We start from the raw sequence: 22,835 nt of genomic DNA on the forward strand, positions 1-22,835 counted from the left end.
ATTGGCCATGATCTTGATAAACCAGGAGGAGGTTTGAAGAGCCAAATCACCTACTCCTGCTCAGCTGTCTTATGCTTTTATCTTTTACCTGCAAACTCCATCACCAAAATAACAAAAAAAATTGCAGTGATGGTTTTACTTCGAATATTGCTTTGTTTCTCACTGTGCCTTGATTTCATTTTCAGCGTTATTGTGACAATCTCTGTCATTTAAAGGATAATTACATACGAAAGAGAAGACCAACAAAGACAGACAGGGACAATGCTGATCATGACTTCCAGCTTTATCCCGCACCCCTTCCAACGCTCAGACTCAGATACAATGTTATTTTTATTCTTCCTCTTAAAGCAAGTTCGTAAGCATGTTAGGGACGTAAAGAAGCAGTTTGTTTTGATTTGTGGATGCGTGTGTGTGTTTGTGTCCCTATCTGCCTCTGTTACTATCTGTGCAAGTGTAACGCAGAAAGGTGTGCAAATTGCTTGGATTCCTCTAGGACCCAGGGGGCGCGCTGTGCACTCGGGCTACGCCGGGCACGTCAGTGACTGAATGTACACGGAAGAGGAGGAGGCGGAGGCTGCAGCAAGTCAGCGAGGTACAAAGAACTGGGCATTCACCTTTAAATCCGTCCATTTAAAAAAAATACTTCTCCCTCTCAGCGCTAGCTTCAATGGATCCCACCTACCTGAGTGTACAGGCGGACGACGACCAGCGGGCTTAAGCTGACACCCCAGGTAACAGGAGAAATTCACAGCATGTTTGTTTCTCTCTCTCCTTTGCTTGCTGCGAGCGTTTGCTCAGAAAGTGTCAGGTGGCGCAGAGGCACACTGTATCTGAGTGTTTATCTGAAACACTGACAGGGCCCCAGTTGCTGCCACAACCGACTCGCCTTCCTTCCCTTTCTAACGAAACGGGGAGCAGGAACCAGCGGAGGGGTAAACCCCTCTCGCCGTGGCTCTGTCACGGGTGTTAGCATTGAATGTCGAGAATGATATTCCAACACACTCTGTAGCCGGAGCCATGTATCCACATTGCGTCCTGTCTGGGACTAGAGCGCAAGCGCGGGCTCCATAGCACACGCAGACACATTCATACAGAAACAGCGGCAGGGTTATATCGGATTTAATATTGTTTAATACACATGCTTTCCTTTCCGTTACCCACCCTGCAATCGTAGGGAGCACTGCTTTATCCAGCAATGTCCCTCTCTAGCTGTACATTAACCTTACACCTCCAAATGTCAGTGGGGTTACATTTGGATTCAAAACAAAACATTTACGGGCTTTAAAAATGTTATCGGAAGTTAAACTCTGGGATAGTTCTATTAAACGTAGAAGTAATTTCTTTCTTCCTCCCTGTGGGGCTGCTAGCCTCTATCACGAGTGGATGAAGTATGTGGCGTTTACTCAGCACCCACTCACTACGGGTTTTTTTTACAGCCGGCGAAATAAACAGTGCGTTTTAAACCCACTAGACATTTGCTCGTCGTGTCTGATCGGATATTGTTTCCTGGATTCAACATGTGTCTGATTGATTTCTGCAGAGTTGACGGTTTACAATCTAGCTGCTTGCAATTTAATGCTCAGCAAGGCTGCAATTCCCAGTAGTGCGAAAAATCGCGTGTTCAGGGCTCGATAAAGTTCAGAGCCAGCCTCCCCGGTACTTCTGAGTAACTGAGGGGTGGATGACTATTTCTTTCAGTTCAGTGGAGACTCTTCACTAAACACATAAACAGTGAGGCTACTGCTCCGTGTGGTGAAATGTTCTTGCAAGCTGTACCGGTCAGTCCCGAGGGTGCAGGGGGTCAGAGGACGTTAAGTGTGCTTGGAAGTTGTGTAAAGACCCAGTGGACAGCTGGGCATCTGTCATACTCGATCTTACCAACTGCGGCTTTTTGGAGGTGTTTAGGTTGGAGTGTGTTAACCTTGTTCTGTGACGGAGGCCCTCAGGGCTTTCATTGCCCGTTTCTGAGCGAAGGCAATAAGGAAGGAAGGATGTTGTCTAGTATCCATTGTTCGCGGTCAAGGTAAATCCTCAATGCAGAGCGGTTTGGTACAAAGAGAGACTTAGATCGCACCGCATGAACTAGCGAGGTGGTTCGGCTCTGGAGTCGTATATAGGTCACGTCTGGTCAGCAAGGTCGATCTCCCTCCCTCAAAGCTGTGGTGAACCAGATGGATTGTCACGCCGTCAAGGACACCATCACTGATATTAGCTATTAAGAAACGCCACGTTCATTCCACTATTCGATTGACGCTGTCGCTGGGCTGTGTTTGGTATTGTCTGAACTCCACATTGTGAATATTCGCAGCGGAGACTGCTTGAACTTTTGGGCGGGAAGCATCAGAGCTAACGTCATGTAGTTTGGTCAGTGTTAAGGCCAATGCCTGGAAAGACTGGATATTCCGAGGTTTCCGGTTACGTGCTTTGAGCAAACAGCATACAAAGTTCAAAAGTAAATGTATTATCGAAGTACATATTCGTCACCATATACGACCCTAAGATTTATTTTCTTGTGGGCGTTCTTAGTAGTTGCAAAGGAATACAATGGGATCAGTCACACAACAAAGCAAAGTTCCGTCTCCTCCACGTTGTCTGTCATTGGAATCACAGATCCCTATGACTTGGAAACACAAGATCCCATCTCGGGTGTTAGTTTTGGACTATTCTAGTGCGGGCATTGGACAGGTTGTACTTCATTTTTTTTCGTTTCTTGGATTCATTTACGGGACCATTTTAGTAATACTGCGGTCAGTGGCCGTCTGGAGACGATAGAGCCAAGTCCAGACGTTCGACAGGTGTTTAGCAGAGGATTAAACCTTAAGAAAAGTTGGGCGGTGGTGGTGGTGGTTATAAGATGCCGTTTAGGATTTTTTTTCATATTAAACTACATTTCCAAACTCGACATCTTCAGTAAGATTACACCACTTGGTTTGTGGCTAATTTTGCTCAGCAGATCTGATGACAGCGCGCCGTCAGGAGTGCACGGGGACATCTGATCCTTTGTTCCATTAATGGACAGTTCAACTCGCTGACTTTTAGTGAGTAATTTGAAACGCGACTCTTTCGGGGAATGAAGGCATTGTTGTGAATTGGAAACTGAGGTGAACTTTTCCACTTGGTTCTAAACTTCCGCCATTTGCCGTAGGTTGAGATTCGACTAGGAGAGGCCATTCGGCTTAACGTGCATCTTCCAAATCTGTGAGAAGTCTGTACAATCGTGGAGAGAGACCAGAGAGAAGGTGTCGGAAACACACATCTGCCTGAGGAACTCACCGAGTCAGGCTGCGTCTGAGAAGGGAAATAGTGGATGTTTTGGGCTGAGATCTTTCATCTGGACCGAAAAACTTGTGTGTGTGTGTGTGGGGGGGGGGGGGGGGGGTAGAACAGGAGCTGGCAGAACGTAAGTGGATCTAGGTGAGGGGCAATGATAGACACATGAAAGAGGGAAGAGTCGAAACAGCGACAAAGGGTGGGAGGTGGTAGCTGGAGGCAACAAACTATAGTGGATGATGGGACCTAACAGGAAAGAAAGATGGAACTTGGAAACCAATAGGTGGGAAGGACAGATGGAAACATAGGGGTGGGGGTTGGGGGGAGGAACCTGTCGGAGGCATGTGTAGGTGATGGGCATATGGAATGGGAGTAGCTTTACAAACTCCCTTGGGGCCCAATTTCCCTGAACAATTATTTCTGAATCTGCAATCCTTTCACGCAGCTCCAGTATTAACAAGAAGGGCATTCCACCAGGAAAAGAGAAACAGGATAAACATTTCAAATGGGAAAACTATTCCATACTGTAGTCTCAACATATTCTGCTTTTATTTCAGACTTCCAGAAGCTGCATTCTTTTATATTTTCAGTCTTTCCCATTGTTCTGTGTATTTTAAAGTTTATAGGGATTAATAATTTGTAAGCCCATTGGAGAATATTCATTTAATTCTTCGAAAGGGTAAAAAGTAAACTAGTTCATTTTGACAATGACTGGACTAGCTTTATTTGGGTTGTGAGGAAGGGTCTCAACCCAAAATGTCCACTGTGATTTCCCTCTGATTTTAGTGTGACTAGCTGAGTTCCTTCAGCATTTTGTGTGTTGCTTGGAATCTAGTGTTTTCATCACTTCTGACAGTCAGGAACGTATAAGTTTGAAGAACTTGTCCTCCCAGCTTGTGACCTCACCCATTCTCTTTTCACAGATGATGAATTGGTACCACCCAATGCAATAAGCTTCAAATGCCCTTTGGGTTCAAATAAGTTGGAAGCCGAGCTGGGTGTACAATAGCAAGTGGGTGTAATTGAGAAATGCATGTGCCAGAAGCCTGAGGTAGATAATGAGAAGAGCTATTGGAAATGCCAGGGAGATGAAACAAAAGGCAAAAAAACTCAAATCTTCTGTGAATGTGACAGTTGTGTCCTCTCGCTAGTGAGAGGTCAGTTGCTTTGGGAAAGTGGAATTGGTTATTACCACAGTTACTTTTGCTTTAGTGTTCTTTTAAATCCAGATCCCTGTACCAGTCCCCACAGATTAGTAGTGAATGAATGGTATCTGTGTGCCAAAAGCTACACTGGACCTGGACCTGGACCAAAGTCTCTGCTTGGATCTTCTGGGACAGGGGTTCATAGAGCCCTTGCTTAATGGCATTGGTCTGTGGCAGAAAGAAAGGTTGGAAACTCCTGCTCTGGGAGACTCCAGCTCCTGCCAAATTCTTAGCAGCATTTGGTGGGCATCCTGAACAAGAATAGTCATGTTTTAATTTGAATTTTGTTTATATTTGATGGAAATGAAATGTTGAATTGAAACCATTTTTAAATGGGTTTACACCAAGACACACACAGGCTACACTGGGGAGTTAGCTTTCCAGACCCTTTGCTTGTCGCTGATGCTGATTTAACATTCCCCAAGACAGCTGAATGAATGAAGACTGACTATTGAACAAATCAAGACTTGGGAAAAGTTTCCATCTCCCCAAAATGAAAAGATTTACAATTAACCGAAGATTAGAAAAATTGTCAACTGAGCTATAAAAGAATGCATAAAACAATCACATGAAAGACTGAGAATCCCTGTATCTGAAGCACAGAAAGCCAGCCAGTATTCAGAAGGTGCATCAAGTAAATGGGAAGGGTTGTGGTATGTTGGGTTTTGCTTCAAAGAATTGAAGCAGAAAACTTGGTTAGTCTTTCTGTCACTGTACATGACTGTTGCAATGAACAGGCTAAATGTCTTCTATAAAGTTACAGGTGACACCACTGTTGCTAGTAAAACCTCAGATGGTGACGAGGAATTGTATAGGATTGAGGTAAATTGAACAGCCCTACAGTCAATATGAGCAAGACCAAGGAACTGATTGTGAACTTCAGAAAAGGGAAAGTCAGAAGATCACGTGTCCTCATTGAGAGATCGGCATTAGAAATTGTGAGCAGCTTCAAATTTCTGGGTGTCAGCATCTCAGAAGATATATTATTGGCCCAACACATCGATTAAATAACAGTCTGGTATGGAGAGATTGTAAACAGCTGCAGAAAGTAATAGACTCCGCCACTTCTATCATGGGCACAACACCCCGCACCATCAATAATATCTTCAAAAGGTGGTGCTTCAATAAGGCAGTATCCATTACTAAAAGACCCTCACCAGTGGGATATATCCAGTTCTTGTTACCACCATTGGTATGGGCATACAGGAGCTTGACCAGCACTCAATGATTCTGAAACAGCTGCTTCCCCTCCACTGTCTGATTTCTGAATAGTCCATAATTTCATGAATGCTGCCTTGTTATTAATTGATGCTGGTGTTATAATTTATTTTGCACTGTACTGCTGCCACAGAACAATTTATTTCAAAGCCATCCCCAAAGTAGAGCTCGTTTACATGAAGCACTGCCAAAAGAAAGCAGCATCCATCATCAAGGATTCCCTCAATCCACGCCATGCTCTTTTCTCATTACCATCACTGGGCAGGAGGCGCAGAACCCTTGGGTCCCACACCACCTGGTTCAGTGGCAGTTATTACCCCACAAATGTCAGGCTCCTGAACTGGTGTGGATAATTTCACTCACTGCAGCTCTTAAACTTCTCTCACTTTCATGGATTCTTTCCAACCCGTGATCTCAATTTTTTTTTATGTGCACAATTTGTCTTTTGCATATTGGGCATATGTTAGTCTTTGTGTATAGTTTTGTTTATGTAAATTCTTCTAAATGCCTGTAAGAAAATGAATCTCAAAGTAGTATATTGTGACATATACACACTTTAATGCATCTTACTTTGGATTTCACTTTATTTCATGTCACATAAGACAGTGATAATAAACCAGATTCAGATTCTGAACAAGTAAAATCACATCCACAGAAGTGAGAGCAATTTTGATTCTTCCTATTTAGTGCAATGTATTATTTCATTCAGAGAAAGTTCACTCAGACAATCCTGGGTAGAAATGGATAGTCTTGGGAGGGGAAAGATGGTGTGCATGTTGGGTCTGTATTCAATGGAACTAAGCTAATTGGAAATGATATTGAAATGTATACATAGAATTCTTTAGGGTGCTGGACAGTGTAAATTATAGAATACTTTTAATAGTGAAGAAATATTGAACAAGTGGACAAATTTACAAAATAAGGGCCAGCCATTTAAAACTGAGGTGTTCCATTTCTTTTGTCCCAAAGTATGAATCTCTGGAATTCTTTGTCCCTGAGGGTATTGGAAGTCAGGCCGTTAGATACATTGAAGAGAAACAAAGGATCAAAGGTGATGAAGTTGTTTACCGCTTTTGGGAAAATCTAACGCCAGGTAGTATAGTCTCAGGTAAAGGAGGCACCCGTTTAAGACTGAGATGAGGAAAAAATGACTCTGTGCAAGGCACTCTCAATCTTTGGAATTCTGAGGAAGTTATTCTTAGAAAGAGGCTGAATCATTGAACGAACATAGGCAATGTTGCGATAGACATTTTATTTGAGAAGGAATCGAGGACAATGGTAAAAAGGCAGGAAACGAAGAAGGAAAATTGAATCCATCATGAATGGTGAAGCAGGTTTGAGAGACTAAATGGCCTACTTTTTCTTGAGGAATATTAACTTTTGAAGGGGATGGGAGTCTGAATTGGATAAGTATTAATCAGTTAACATTAATGCAGAATGCAGTGTGTGGATCCATAGAGCCAATGACAATGTTTCAATTACAGGTGTCCCCTGCTTCACAAATGTTCGCTTTATGCCACTTCGCTTTTACAAAAGACCTAAATTAGTAACCTGTTATTGCATTACAAAGAGGATTTTCGCTTTTACGAAAATTTTTTCCCATATAAATTAATGGTTCTTCTCTTTACACCATTTCAGCTTAAGAAAGGTTTCATAGGAATGTTCCACCTTTGTAAAGGGGGGGGGGGACACCTGTAGTTCTCCCTATTGACTGTCAGCCAATCACAATACTGGAATGATGTTGAAGTTGTTTGTGATTGGCTTTATAGCATTACTGCTCTACCCCTGTCTACCCCCCTGCTCTCTGCTGATAGGATTATTTACAAAATTCTTCACTGAATCATCATTTGGATTGTATTTTGTAGAATATCACGAGTAAATGCATGATCTTAATGCACTATAGCATTGATGCGGGTCTTTTGGTAATCTCTTATACAGTTTTATGTTCTATTTTGATTTGGATAATTCACTGGCACACTGCTAAAGTATAACTGGAGAGTCCAACCCGGGTCTATAAAAACAGTGATCCATTTGAATTACATTAACTTGCAAAGCGGGTCTTATTTGCTCACTTGATTATTTAAGCAGCCTTTGATAATGTTGAATACAACACCATTCTCCAAACCCTTTTTGTGTTTTTTCAATTGGAAGTGACCACACTCATCTGGTTCCTTATCTATCTATCTGTAGCACAAGCCTTGCCTACAATGGCTTTCTTCCCACTTCTGAAATATTTGCCCTCTCTAATTTTAGTCTCCTTGCATGGAGAGCTCAATAACTTAATTCTTCTACTGGTAGCCATGGCTTCATTTCTATATGCCTTAAACATTGCAATTTCATCCCTGCACATTTCTCGCTTCCCCCTTTTTAAAAAATGCTTTTGTGATCCTAATTCTGACCAAACTTTTGGTTTTCACTGTTTCCATTCAACTTCTATTTTATAACTCTCTCATGAATGCCTGAAGATGTTTTTGATGTTCAGGTGTTAACTCAATAGAAGCTGTTATAAAGTCTTTATTTTCTGGCTTCATTTTCTATTGGCTTAGTTTGAAATTCAGTATTGTGTTCATGACATGCACATTAAAACCCAAGTTAATCATCAACAAACAGCAATTGTACAACTAAAGCAAAATTGCTATTGAAATCTCGCGTTCTTTGTATGACAGATGAAAGTTAGTAATTAGTTGCAGGTGAATGTTCAAGTAATGGGAAGGAAAATGCGCAGTTCTGTTCTGAAATTACTGTTGGCATGAGCTGCATAGCTGAGTCACTGTAGCAAAGTTGTCAGAATTATTACTAACAAAAGCAGGCGATTTAGATTTTTCAAGACGTACAAAAAGGCTGGATGAACTCAGCAGGTCGGGCAGCATCTGTTGAAAGGAGCAGTCAATGTTTCAGGTCAAGACCCTTTGTCAGGACCCGAAGTCTCGGCCCAAAACATTGACTGTTTCTTTCAACGGATGCTGCCCGACCTGCTGAATTCATCCAGCCTTTTTGTACGTCTTGATTTGACCACAGCACCTACAGTGTACTTTGGATTTAGATTTTTATTTGTTTACATGTGGTAGATGTCATTAAGAAGGTTGCCATTTAATGTTAATTCTGTGTAGTACAAGAATAATATGAAAACAAACAAAAAGAAACTGCGGATGACAGAAACTTTGAAATGAATTTTAAAAACCTGGAAGTACTTGGTTGGTGAGGCAGCATCTGGGGGGAGAGAGAAAGGGGGTTAATGCCTTGGTTCTAGCCAGAAGCATTGATCTGGAATATTACTTGTGCATTTCTATCTGATTCGGGAATGCGATGAGTATCTTCATAATGTTTGTTTTATTTGCTCTGTAGTACTAGGATTACTGTATTTCATAAGTTGCTAAACATTTGTGGGGTCATAGACTAATGAAAGACACCATATTTGATTTTGTCTTCTATTGGCTGCTTGTCTATGAATGCTTTTTCCCCCTCTCATCCTCTGACATGTTTTTATTTTGCCCCTCTTTGGGCTTGCACTATTCCACTCTGACATTTTCCACAATGACCAGTGTAAGCAATGTCCTTGGCTATTTATCAGTGCATTTCCTTAGCATCATTTGTGATATCAGGAAGGCCTGATGCATTTTAAAGCTCATAGACCTCTAGAAATGATGTCACTGTTAGAAATGAGCCTGCCACTTTAAGCTTCCCCCAAACAACTGGGTTCAAATAATTGGATAATTTTTTTTGCTAATGTTGTTGAAGGAATAAATATTGGTGAATGCTGGGATAACTTCCCTATCATTCTTCAAAATACAATATACCTTCCATGTGAAAAGCAAAGAGAACCTCATTGCTGTGCCTTCACTGAAAGTGCTGCAGCCTCTTATTTGTGCCATAAAGGGTCATATTTAACTTCTGTGCTCATGTCTATGGAGTAGGACTTGTAACTTCTGAATCTGAGATGAGGGTATTGATGACTGAACCACAGTTGTCTTGTCAAATTGATATTTCGAGAACCAAATGTGTTTTCACTGACACATATATGTTAAGATAAATGAACCAGCTGGACTTTCAAGGTACTGAAAGGACCAAATAATTTGAAAAAGCAAATGGATGGGTTTTGGAAGTAAGTAGGACTAAAAGTAAAATACTGGAAAATGAGAGTATAAAATTCCAATCATCATGCAATATAATAAGTCTCCTGCTCTATTACCACAGAGGACTGATCATTTGGAATTATCTGAGAGCTGAAGAAGTTAATGCTGTATAATTATCGAGAACACCATGAATACCTAGAAAGGAGCAGATGATTAGGATGATTAATTACTGTAGAACATGTTACGTCAAGGTAACTGCCTTGAGTCTTGGCTCAAAGATGAGACTAGGTCCAGAATTACATTTGTAGCTATGAGTCACAAGGGTACTCTAGAAATGTGTCTCTGGGCACTATGAATAGGAAGTTCACTCAGGGGGTGCATAACTTATCCCCCTTGTAAATAGGTATAAATAAATGGGTATTGGAACATCATGAGAAACTGTTCCCTGATATACACCAAACATTATTGGATCCCTTATGCAATCCTTTGATTTAAAAAAAATATGCCAAATTGTTCTGGTTAGTCAGGTGAAACTCAGTACACAATAGGTAGCTTGCAGGTGGCATAGAATGGTCAGACAAGGAGAAGGGGTATTTCAAGTTTCAACCAAAGCTACCTTGGAATTTGGAAAGGGAGTAATGATTTGAGAGTAGTACAAGGTTCAGAAAAATAAAAACCAAAATTACAGCACATTTTAGAAAAAAAACTTGCAGCCTTTCTTTTTGGAGAACTTCAGAAAATGAGGGACATGCCACAAGTGAGATGATTGCTCTAATCTAAAACATTTCTTCCTCTTCATACACTATGTACCCAGTTAAAAAGGAGGGGGAAGCAAATATATTGGCAACAATTTTAATCCCTTCTGAAAAATCATAAAGAAGAATCCTTAGTGTTGGTGACAAAATAAATTACTAAAATTCCCCTGGTCTCATCTTGTATAATGTCCGTGAGTGGAATCTGCTGGGTGTATATTCAGCAGGACAGAAATTATATCTAGGCTACACATTTTAACAATGTGTGTTCCCTGCTCCAACTCCAGTGCAGGCACAAGGTAAAGAAAATAACATAACTATGGAAGAGGAAACCACTTGATTCATTGTTTCTCATCCAGAAAGAAAATAACATTTGGCGCCTAACCAAACAGGTGTAGTTCAAAGAAATACAGTTGAATGTTTCTATATTCAAAATTTTCTTTCACTGTGGGAGGAAGCCACTTAGTTCATCAAGGCTGAGCTGGCTCACAGAGCACTTCCATTCCTCATTAAGTTTCTCTGTTACTTGTCCTCCTATCAATTGTTTCTGACATCTCCTCCCCAATTTCTACAACTTCCCTACACATTTCAAAAACTTATCAACCGGCAAGTTTTTGAAATGCATGAAGAATCAGGAGTCACGGTGATAAGGTGGAAGTATCATGGACAGCATCTGTAATCAGCTTAGAACCCAATGCATGGAGCTATGAGGTACTGTAGCACCTTAACTGGACGCCCAGAGCTGAAGTGCATGACGAAGAGATGTGAAGTTTTATGTCCTTGTGCCAATTAATGAACTATAGCCCCAAATGAATGGTCAACAGAATTTTTATCTGTGTGTGAGGGAACTAGTATTGATGAAGTTATCCCCTTGTGCCCAGCTGCATTTTAGTGATCAATTTCTAAAAAGGAGCCTATACCAGGAGGAAATTCATACAGGTTATTGTCCCTAACAGAAAATAAGAACAAGTTGAAAATTAAAATGATTAATCAGGTTTCTTTTCAAATGCTTGAAATCTGGAGTAAAATACAAAAGCTGGAGGAATTCAACATTAGTGGAAGGAAATTGAATCACCCCTCCCACCTGAATCTACCTATAACCTGCCAGCTCCACCCCTTCTCTCCATTCTTTTATATTGATTATTCCCCCCCCCCATTCTTTCAGTCCAGATGGAGGGTTGAGACCCGAAACGTGTACTGTTCATTTTCCTTTCTGGATGCTTACTGACCTGTTGAGTTCCTCTCGGAGTGTGTGTGGCTTGAGCAACCAGGTGCACTGCAAAATGCAGAAATCCACAATTTTTTTCCAGATGTTCTGTGCATCTCAACAGGGAGTGCTTTTCTGCAACCTTTTCTAGAATGTTCTTCACTTAATGTTTATGAATTATCAGTACCCTTTGCTGAATACGGTGTGAGATTTTTACACTACAGCCTCCTTGGCCTTAGAAAAGTTTATATGTATTCTCATTCGCAAAGTAATTATTTAGAAATAATGGATTTTGCTGTAGCTTAAATATGTAAATTTGAAACTTTATTATTTCAGGCTGCATTAAATGTTTTAAAAAACTTTAGTTCAGTTTGTGCTTTTGCCTTCTAACCTGCTGCCTGATCAAATTGCTTGAATGGATGCCTGACAAACAGCAGTTATTAAGGGATGCTCATTCCAGAAAGATTGCTAGGTTTTTCTGATAGGTTTTCATTGAGGACATTGACTAATGCTGTCACTTTATTGTTGTCCGCAATGCCTTGACCAGTCTTTTTGGATCATCGTGTACTTTACAACATTGATTTTTTTTTCCCCCCTCATTGGAAGCTGCTTGTAAATATTGATTGTTCCTTGACTTCAAGAGGAATAGTAGCAACCACCTAAATGAAATTATTGCATTAGTTGTAAAAAGAATGCTTTAGTTAAATCTGACACTGTTACAAAACCAATGGACTAGGAAAGCCTAATGTGCTTGGAGTATCTTCTCGGAAATGGAATTATCCCTGTTTGATGGGGATTGAATGGCAGGGTCTACATTTTATAACGGATATTACTTGTTTTTTGGAGCACCGAGCCGAGTCTGTGCATCACAAGACATGAATACACCTTGTCAGAGTTCTTGGGCAAGGATGAACAATAAGCTAGATGATATTGATGAATAGCGTGTGTCCTGAAACACATTCACTGTTTCTTGAATGAAGAGATAGCCCTTATTTGCTGTTACATTTCATCACTGCAATTGTAAAGCTCCCTCATGCACTGATGATTTTGAAATAAAATACTCTTCATGCCCGCTCTAATTGAAAACATTATCACACCAGCTGTAAATGGAGCTTGCCATTTAATATACATTTGCAACTTAAAATGAATTAAGCCAAAAATGTGTTGTCAAGTGCTATTTATCTAAATCATGGTTGTGCTGAAATAAAAAGAAAATTAATTAAATAGCCATGATTTACTTGGCATTTGTGCCCATTTCTATATCTTTACCTGTTTAAAAAAAAATTCTTTTTCACCAATTTTTGTGTTTAATTTCAAAGAAGGTTATGGATTAGTATGAGAGTTTGAGATTGCACGAATCCATGGTCTCTATCTGTAGCTTCTGCAAATTATGTGTTCGAATTCAGGACAATGGAATTAGCATGCAGTTATGAGTAAAAGGCTGAGGGAGGCTGCTTAAGAGTTTTATGACAAAAATTTGGAAGTGAATCACTGGAAGAAAATGATGGGAGGAAAGGTGGAAATTCAGAAGGGAAAGCAGTTGATTAACCTCTGGCCTCTGCTTAAAGGAAAATTTGGTTGAAGCAGAAAGGCATGAGTATCATAAACAAGGGAGGTGCAAAGGGTTTTGATAGAGGAAATGTAAGTAGATAGTTAGTGGATGCCGAATGGGTAATAGCAAGTATTGAGATAAGGGGTTGGGATGAATGGAGGGTGTGTAGTGGAGCAAGTGGATGAGAGGAGATGTTCCCTTTCCTCCACAGATGTGGAAACACAACATTTATCCACTCTCATCACTGACTAAACAAAGAAGCTATCACTATTTAGAACACAGAACAGTACATGTTCTTCAGCCCACAATGCTGTGTTGGATCTTTAACCTAATCCAAGATCAATCCAACACTTCCCTCCCGCGTAGTCCATTTTTCTCTTGTCCATGCATCTAAGAGACTCGTAAATGTTTATAATGCATCAGCCTGTACCATCACCTCTGGCAGTGTGTTCCATGCACTTACCGCTCTCTAATCTGTGACATCCCCCTATACTTCCTTCAAATCACCTTGGAATGATTGCGTTCATATTAGCTATTTCCACCCTAGGGAAAAGTCACTGGCTGTCCACTCAATCCATGTATCTTTATGTTGTACACCTCTATCAAATCACCTCTTCCCCTACTTCTCTCCAAAGAGGAAAGCCCTACCTCACTCAATCTATCCTCATAAGACTTGCTCTCTAATCCAGGCTCTATTTTAGTAAATCTCCTTTGCACCCTCTCTAAAGTTACCACATCCTTCCTATTTTGAGGCAACTGAACACAATATTCAGTTTGATGGACTAACCAGTTTCTCCCTGGACTAACCACTAACCAAAGTTTGATGGAGTTGCAGCATTAACTTCTGTCTCTGGAAATCAATTCCCAGATTAATAAAGACCAACACACTATGTGCCTTTTTTAACCACCCTATCAAGTTGTGCAGCATCTCTGGTGGATGCATGTGGATCCCAAGGTCTCTCAGTTCCTCCACACTGTTAACAATCTTGTAGTTAACACTATACCATGCCTTCAGGTTCAACCTTCTAAAAGGAGTCATTTCACACTTCACTGGATTAAACTCCATCTGCAACTTTTCAGACCAACTCCTCATCCTATCAAAGTACTGCAATAACATCTGACAACTGGACATATTTCTGTATATGCAGTATCTTTCTATGTTATTAAAATACACCAACCTAGTTCAGTAGAGCACCCCGTATAAAATTTGGGTTTGAATGGCTACAAGAAATATTGGATCAAACTTGCTGAACGAAGAGAATAGAAAATGCTGGAAATACTCACGAGGTTTGGTAACATTTGTGAAATGAGAAACTGAGTTGAGCCTTTAATCAGAACTGAAAGCCTTTCTCTCATCACACATGCTGTCTGATTTTCTGAGTATATTCAGTTTTTTTTCCTATTTCATTTCAGATTTTCAACATCTACTGTATTTGCTCTTGGTCAAAAGGCTTGTTTGAAGATTTGCAATAGAGTTCCAGTTGATTGAGAACTTTGGGGACCAGCTTTGGTCAAAACAGCTGAAATAGAGATTTGGTTGAGTATAAAATTCAAACCCAACCAAATTGAAACTGAGCCTGAAGATATATTTATTTTTCTACGCTGACTACCTTCATTACCGTGGTATATTAATCTTAAGACTGCTATTTACATATTGATATTAAGTAAATTTCCTTGACCTGGACACAGTATAGAGCTAGTTTGAATTGGCATAATCTGACCTAAACCAAATATTTTACAAGGATATATAGTACACCACATCTGGTTCAAACACAATCCCTAGAGTCCTAGAGTCTGGTCCCCTTAAGGCTGAGTCTGGTAACATAAGCCCTGCACTGAGGCACTGTTATCTAAAATGGAGCAAAACAAACTGGAGATGTGTATGTTTGTCAGAATGGAGGAACACAGTGAAATTTGGAGATCTTAAGGACAAGCAAATGTAGAGGTCAGGAGGGGTATCACCATGGAAGGATCTGAATACAGAGAGGAAGGTAAAAATCAATACAGAATCAAAGGTGTCTGATTATGGAGTGTTGATTTCTAACAAATTAAAATGGTATTTGCTCTTCTAGTTAATTTTCCTGATGTCTAGATTTACAATAAAAATTTAATTTACAGAAAACTTTTGTGATTACATTGTAGCTGGTTTGCAAGGGGACTGTTCTCTATTATAACTGTTGACAAAGAGCAAAATTAAGCTGGAATGTGTGTTTAAATTGTACACTCCATTGCATCTACAGTCCCAGTCCAAATGTCCTCTTATCTCTGATCCTGCTTCATCTGATGACTGTCTTTATGCCCTGCTAGCAACATCATGGGAGACTGATGAGCGTGATATAATTCTCAGCCATGCTTGGGAAAACTTTTATTCACTGTTGATAAAGCAATGATGTTAACTTCTTCTGGATGAGAAACACTCAACATGTATTCGACCTTTTGATAAGTGGATGCAAACAAGTACTCTGCAGTACAAAATTCATTATCTGCTGCAAAGGCTTCTCAGTGAATTATCAGAATCATTTGACTGATGCCAATAAATGTGTTCATTTAAATGTTAGAAAAATCCTCATTAAGTTTTGGCTGGATTATTTAACATGCATTTCAAATGAATTAACCTTTCTTTAGAACAACTTCTACTTAATTTGATTTTTTTAAAGCCTTTCATTGATGTGTATATTCTGTGTCTTTTACAGTCCATTAATAATACATCTCCCAGCCACTGTGGAAATTTTTGTCATAACACGCTTCATCACTCCAACTGAATTTACTTTCTAATGAGAAAGAAAAGTACATCCTTGTTACAAGGAGTGCAACCTTTGAAGTTGCCCCAATGAATTGGGAGTTACTAATGGTGCCCAAGGTCTTTCTGTTATCTGTTACTTTGCAACTGGTGCTTGTTACATGATGCAAATTTCAAAGTCAAGTTTATTTTCGTATGCACAGGCATATGGAAAAACTTGCTTGCAGCAATATCATAGCAAGAAAGCATAAATTATACACAATTTTTATAAGAGTAAACAAGGTAAATTTTGGTGCAAAGTGGTCATAGTGCTATTGAACTGTTGTGATCTAGGATTGTGCCAGTTAGTTCAAGTACTGAATAGTTGAAAGGGAGTTGTTAGGGCTGGAAAGGCTGCTTCTGATCTTGGCAGTATCATGTACATCTTCAGAAGCTGGGACACTTTCTAATCGTAGTCTGGTGCCGTCCCTAATGCTTGAAAATCCTGGTCAGACCCTCTGTTATTCAGCCTCAGCTCTTGCATAACAAACTGACTCAAGTTGGAGTTTTTGCATGTGCAGCACATGAACAGATTGATCAGGACGTTGTCCAGCTCTCATTATGAACAGGTTTTGGCACCTTTATCTAAGAAAGGAAATGCTGGCTTTGGAGAGGGTCCAGAGGAATTTCACAAGAATGATTCTGGGAATGACAGGGATGGCATGTAAAAGTTGTATAAAATGAAAGTGTATTTGTGTGCAGATGTAAATAAAATTGAGAGACTTTAGGGGAAATTTACAAGGATGTTGCTGGGACTGGAGGACCCAAGTTATAAGGAAAGATCGAATAGATTAGAAATTTATTCCCCAGAGTGCAGAAGACTGAGGGGAGATTTGATAGGGGTATACTAAATTATGAGGGGTATGGATAGGGTAAATGCAAGCAGGCTTTTTCCACTGAGGTTGGATGAGAGTACAACTAGGGATCATGGGTTAAGGGTGAAAGGTGAAAAGTTTAAGGGAACATGCGAGGAAGCTGCTTCACTCAGGGTGGTGAGAGTGTGGAATGAGTTGTGTAACTGGTGGATACAATTTCGATTCCAATGTTTAAGGGGAGTTTGGGTAGGTACGTGGATGGGAAGGGCAGGGAAGGGCAAGGAAGGCTATGGTCTGGATGCAGATTGATGGGAGTTGCAGTTCAAATGGTTCAGCATGGACTAGAAGGCCAAAGGACATATTTCTGTATTGTGCTTTTCTATGACTTTTTCTTATGTGTAATAGACATTGGGCGCAGCATACTTGGAGGAAATTATGAACTCCAAGCATGGAGTTTATAATTTCAGATCTCTTCAAAACATGATGTGCCTTCTCCCTTTTTATCTGGGTCTGTTCCAGGCTAATTGATGATGATTAACAGTTATAATTAAAGAATAATTTAATTATTATCAAACCATTTCAACATCAGAGTGTTTCAAGGCACAAGCTGATTGTAGTTTATCAGTTCATCTGTTCCTATAGTGCTCAGCCAATGGGTTTTATTAGTAGGTACGGAGTGGTGGTCTGTGTAGGGAGGCTGTGACTCTCTGCTTCACTGTGACCTTGAGCAGTGTAGTATGTGTGAAAATATGCATGCCTTTATAAATAAAGTGTATTACCAGTGCTTATTGTTCCTGTCATTCTGTTGATTGAGATTTCAATGCTCTCAGTAAGCAATGTTCTGTAGGTAGCTTTGCCTTTGTTATTTGCTCAGGATGCAGTAACGCTGAAGAGCCTGCAACATTATATGCGTTTACTGCACTATTTCATATTCTCTTGTCAGGCAAGTTGTAGTCATCTTCACTCTTGACTGCTTTTAAAAGGTTAACCATAACATGAGAAATCTTGCAGATGCTGGCAGTACAAAGCAACATGCACAAAATGCTGGAGGGACTCAGCAGGCCAGGCCGCACCTATGGAAATAAATAAACAGTCGATTATTTTGGGCCGGGAACCTTCTTCAGGACTGGAAAGGAAGGGTAAGTAGGTAGGAGGGGAAGGAAGATAGCTAGAAGGTGATTGGTGAAGCCAAGCGGGTAGGAAGGTAAAGGGCTGGAGAGGATAGAATCAGATAGGGGGGAGAGGAGTGTGTACCTTGAGAGAAGAGGAAGGAGGAGGAGATCCTGGGGAGGTGATAGGCAGGTGAGAAGAGGTAAGGATTCATAGTGGGGAATAGAAGAAGTGGGGACGGGAGGGAATTTTTTTTTAATGAGAAGGCAAAATCGATATTCATACCAACAGATTGTAAGCTACCAAGACGCTATAAAAAGTGTTGCTCCTCCAATTGCCACTTTAATAGGCAGCAGATAAAGATTAAACCATCGAACTAAAATATGTGGAATTGGAACTGCTAGAATTAATGGCAGGTCTGGCGCAGTTTTGGAATGAATGTGAAAGAGAGCTTGCGGTTTTAAGTGGTAAACTGAAGGATGCTTTTTCTGAACTTAAATAGCTAAGTGTAAAGTGATTAAAGGCGAACCATACACAAGTCAACCACTATGGTTGAAAAGCAGCAAATGTGCATAACAGTCTGTGAAGTAATTGCAGATAATATTGAAAGGCAGTGAACAGTATTGATGAAAAATGGAGGCTGTCTAAGTTGGAGGAAGCTTTCCTCTTAGCTAAGAAACCAGCTAACCGACCAACCGGTCCATCTGGAGGAAACCCATGTGTTCATGGGGAGAATTTACAAACTCTTTTCAAACAGTGGCGTGAATTGCCTGGGTCACTAGTACTGTAAAGCATTGTGTTAATCACTACACTGCCATCTTCCCATATAAAATATTATTTAATTCATTTATAAGTAATATTATATACACAGACAATAGATTTTAAATGGGAGGGTTTGTATCCTCACAATGTGTCTTTCAGTCCTTGCATTTTATTAAATCTTGGTCTTCTGTTAGAATGTCTTCTGTTTCAGAAATTTTCTTTTTGGGTATTGTGACCAGGACATAAAATGGAACATGGAGAAAAGGTAAAAAGGGCTTCAATGTGGATAGGAATGGAGTGTAATCTGAATGTGAGAAACACCGAACAATTGAAATCTGAATCAAAGACAAAAGATGCCTGGGAAGATGAGTTCATGTTTTGATATTAAAAACAAAAAACACTGCAAGTCTGTATTGCAATTATATGACTCAGCAGTTGTACAAGCTGGTGAGGCTGCATCTGGAGTATTGTGTATAGTTTTGGCTACTCTATTGTAGGAAAGGTGCACTTCCTTCCAGAGGAGGAAACCAGAGTTCTTATTGGAAAATCAGAGGTGGAGAGGGTCAGCAACTTTAAATTGTTTATTGTTATTATTTCCGAGGACCTGTTCTGGGCCCAGCAAGTAAGTGGAATTACAAAGGAAGAATGGCAGTGCTTCTACTTCCTGAGAAGTTTGCAAAGGCTTGGCATTGCAAATAAAACTTTGACAAACTTCTATAGATGTGTAGTGAAGAGTATCTTGTTTGGCTGCATCAATGGAAACACCAATGCCCTTGAAAAGAATATCCTACACAAAGTAGTAAATCCGTCTCCACCATTGAACACGTCTACATGAAGTGTTATTGTAAGAAAGCAGCATCCATCATTAGGCGCTCCCAACGCCCCGGACGTGCTCTCTTCTTGCTGCTAAAATTGCTGTAAAGGAGCCTCAAGATTCATACCACTAGGTTCAGGGGCAGTTATTAACCCTCAACCATGAAGCTTTTGAATCAAGGGGGATAAATTGCTGAACTGTTCCTATGGACTTATTTTCAAGGACTATTCATCTGATGGTCTCTATTGGTTATTTATTTGGTTTGCAGGTGTAGCAGGCTATAAAGAAGGCAAATTTAATGTTGGCCTTCATTGCTAAAGGGATTGAATTTAAGAGCAGGGAGGGTACTCGTGAGGCTGCACCTGGAGTACTGTGTGCAGTTCTGGTCTCCATAGTTGAGGAAGGATGTACTGACTTTGGCAGCAGTGCAGAGGAGGTTCACCAGGTTAATTCCAGAGATGAGGGGTTTAGGATATGAGGAGAGATTGAAGTGCCTGGGACTGTACTTACTGGAATTCAGAAGGATGAGAGGAGCTCTTATAGAAACATATAAAATTATGAAAGGGGTAGATAAGATGGAGGTAGGGAAGTTGTTTTCACTGGTAGGTGAGACTAGAACTAGGAGATATAGCTTCAGGAACTGGGGGCATAAATTTAGAATGGAGATGAGGAGGAACTGCTTTTCTCAGAGCGATGAATCTGCCCAATGAAGCAGTGGAGGCTACCTCAGTAGATGTATTTAAGAAAAGGTTGGATAGATTTTTGCATAGTAGGGGAATTAAGTGTTATGGGTAAAAGGCAGGTTGGTGGAGATGAGTCCATGGTCAGATCAGCCGTGACCTTATTGAATGGCAGAGCAAGCTCAATGGGCAAGATGGCCTACTCCTGCTCCTACTTCTTAAGTTCTTATTATTTCTTTCTTTTTGAACTTGTCCAAGCTGTTGTCTTTTGCAAACTGGTTGAATGCCCTAGTTGGTGTGGTCTTTCATTGATTCTATTATAGTTATTATTCCATTATTGAGTATGCCCTCAAGAAAATGAATTCAGGGTTGTATAGGGTCATGTATATGTACTTTGGTAATAAATTTACTTTGAACTTTGAATTTTAAGATTGAAAAGATTTACATTAATTTTGGAAGAGCTGGAGGGCCCGCGGTTTTGCGAGACTATGGACAGGCTAGGACTTATTGGCTGAAGCGCAGGAGACTGAGGACTGATCTTGCAGGGGTGTATAAAATCTTGAGGGATATAGACAAGATGAATACACATAGCCTTTGTCCCAGGAAAAGGGAATCAAATATCCTATGGCATAGGTTTAAGTTGAGAGGAGAAAAATTTTAAATGGATCTGAATGACAGCTTCTTACAAAGGGCACTCTGTATGTGGAATGAACTGCCACAGGAAGTGGCGAACCAGATGCAATACCAGCGTTTAAAGGGCACCTGGACATGTACGATGATGGGAAAGATTTGGATGGATATGAACCAAATGCAGGAAAATGGGTCTAGATTAGCTGGGCATCGTGGTTGACATGAGTGAGTTGGATCAAAGAGCATGTTTCCTCCCACCCCCACCTCCTTTTTCTTTCGTCCATGGCCTTCTGTCTCATTCACCAATAAACTTCCCAACTCTTTACTTCATCCCTTCCCCTCCAAGTTTCACCAATCACCTGGTGTTTCTCTCCTCTTCTATCTACTCCACCTTTTTTTGATTCAGTGATAACTAGAGTTAAGATTGGATCAGCCATGATCTTGTTGAATGGCGGAGCAGGCTTGAGGGGCCGATTGGCCTACTCGTGCTCCTATCTCTTCTGTTCTTATGTTCTCCAGCCCTGCTGAAGGGTCTCGGCCTGAAATGTTGACTGTACTTTTTTTGTAGATACTGGCCTGGTCTGCTGAGTTCCTTCAGCATTTTGTGATTGTCGCTCACTCGGCAAGCTTTTCTCTTGTTTCTAGCCTGTTCAGTACTGTAATACTCTAGGGCACAACTCAGCAGACTGCATAGGGAGAGAGATGGAGTTGATATGTCAGGATGATGACTCCAAGGTTGAGTTTCAGCATACTGATGTTTATTGTTAGGGAGTGGAGTGTCCAAAGTTGGGGGCTGTGGTAGGCCTGGGGAAGAAGCTTAGAAAAGTTAGAAGTACTATGAAGGGCTGGGTAATATCTTATTGTTCTTTGTAAAGCAGGTACTGTATGTTAAGAGTGCACTTCTAAAGTACCTTTCACAACATTACAATATTCCAAAACATATTCCAGCTGCATACTTGGACAGTGAAATACTATTTTGCATGTTATCCATAATGCTCATTTCGTCGCAAACACAAGGAAATCTGCAGATGCTGGAAACTCAAGCAACGCACACAAACTGCTGGTGGAATGCAGCAGGCCAGGCCGGGCAGCATCTACAGGAAGGACGAAGGGTCTCGGCCTGAAACGTCGACTGTACTTCTTCCTCTAGGTGCTGCCTGGCCTGCTACGTTCCACCAGCATTTTGTGTGTGATACTCATTTCATTACAGAAAGGTGAAAGGTAAACCAATAACAATACAAAATGAAGTGTTTCAGTTACAGAGCACAATACAGACAGTAAATTGCAAATCCGTAACAATGGTTATAAGGTAAGAGTCCATCTTATTGTGGAAGGGGACAGCTGAATAGTCCTTGAACATGCCACGTGTGCTTTCAGGCTTTTGTATTTTCCTGATGAAGGGAACATCAGATGTTTACTCGTTTCCTAGGCCTGTTGAGTTCCTCCAGTATTTTGTATGTGTTGCTTGGATATCCATCATCTGCAGATTTTCTTGTGTTTTTGTATCTTCTGCCCGATGAGAGAGGCAGTACAGAGAGCATGCAGGGTGAGTGTGGTCGTAGATTATGCCGGCTGCTTTACCAAGGCAGTCAGAAATGTGGACAGAGTCCGTGGGGGGGAGTGGGGAGGACTAGTTTCTGTGATGTGGTGAGCTATGCTTCTGGTTCTCTGCAGTCTTGGGCAGAGCAATTGCCATACTAAGTCATGCTTGAGATTGCAGTCTGCTTTCCTAGTTAAAATCCTCAACTAAAATTTTACATTTGTTTCTCTTTCTTCTTTCTTTTCTTTATCAATCTTTTTATTAATTAAAAAAGAAAGTACATATATATTTATACATTTGTTTCTCTGAGGTGGGAAGTGTTTGATCTATGTAAATGCTGGGGACCTTCAAGGGATTTTTTAAGTTGTACATTAAGTGATTGGGGGTGGGGAAGTAAATAGTATTTGATCAATCTAGGTCGGAACCAC

At 40.5% G+C, this 22,835-nt stretch overlaps 1 protein-coding gene across 4 annotated transcripts in view; it reads left to right on the forward strand.

The window, feature by feature from the left end:
- Positions 1-579: 579 nt before the first annotated feature.
- ccser1 (coiled-coil serine-rich protein 1) overlaps positions 580-22,835 on the forward strand; it is a 1,385,167-nt gene continuing 1,362,911 nt past the window's right edge. For all 4 annotated transcript variants that reach the window (XM_059965410.1, XM_059965409.1, XM_059965412.1 and 1 more), the window contains exon 1: positions 580-731. The gene's annotated coding sequence lies outside the window, so the exon portion shown is untranslated. The remainder of the gene's footprint in view (positions 732-22,835) is intronic.

The sequence above is a fragment of the Hypanus sabinus genome, chromosome 3, assembly GCF_030144855.1.
Source record: "Hypanus sabinus isolate sHypSab1 chromosome 3, sHypSab1.hap1, whole genome shotgun sequence".
Lineage (NCBI taxonomy): Eukaryota > Metazoa > Chordata > Chondrichthyes > Myliobatiformes > Dasyatidae > Hypanus > Hypanus sabinus.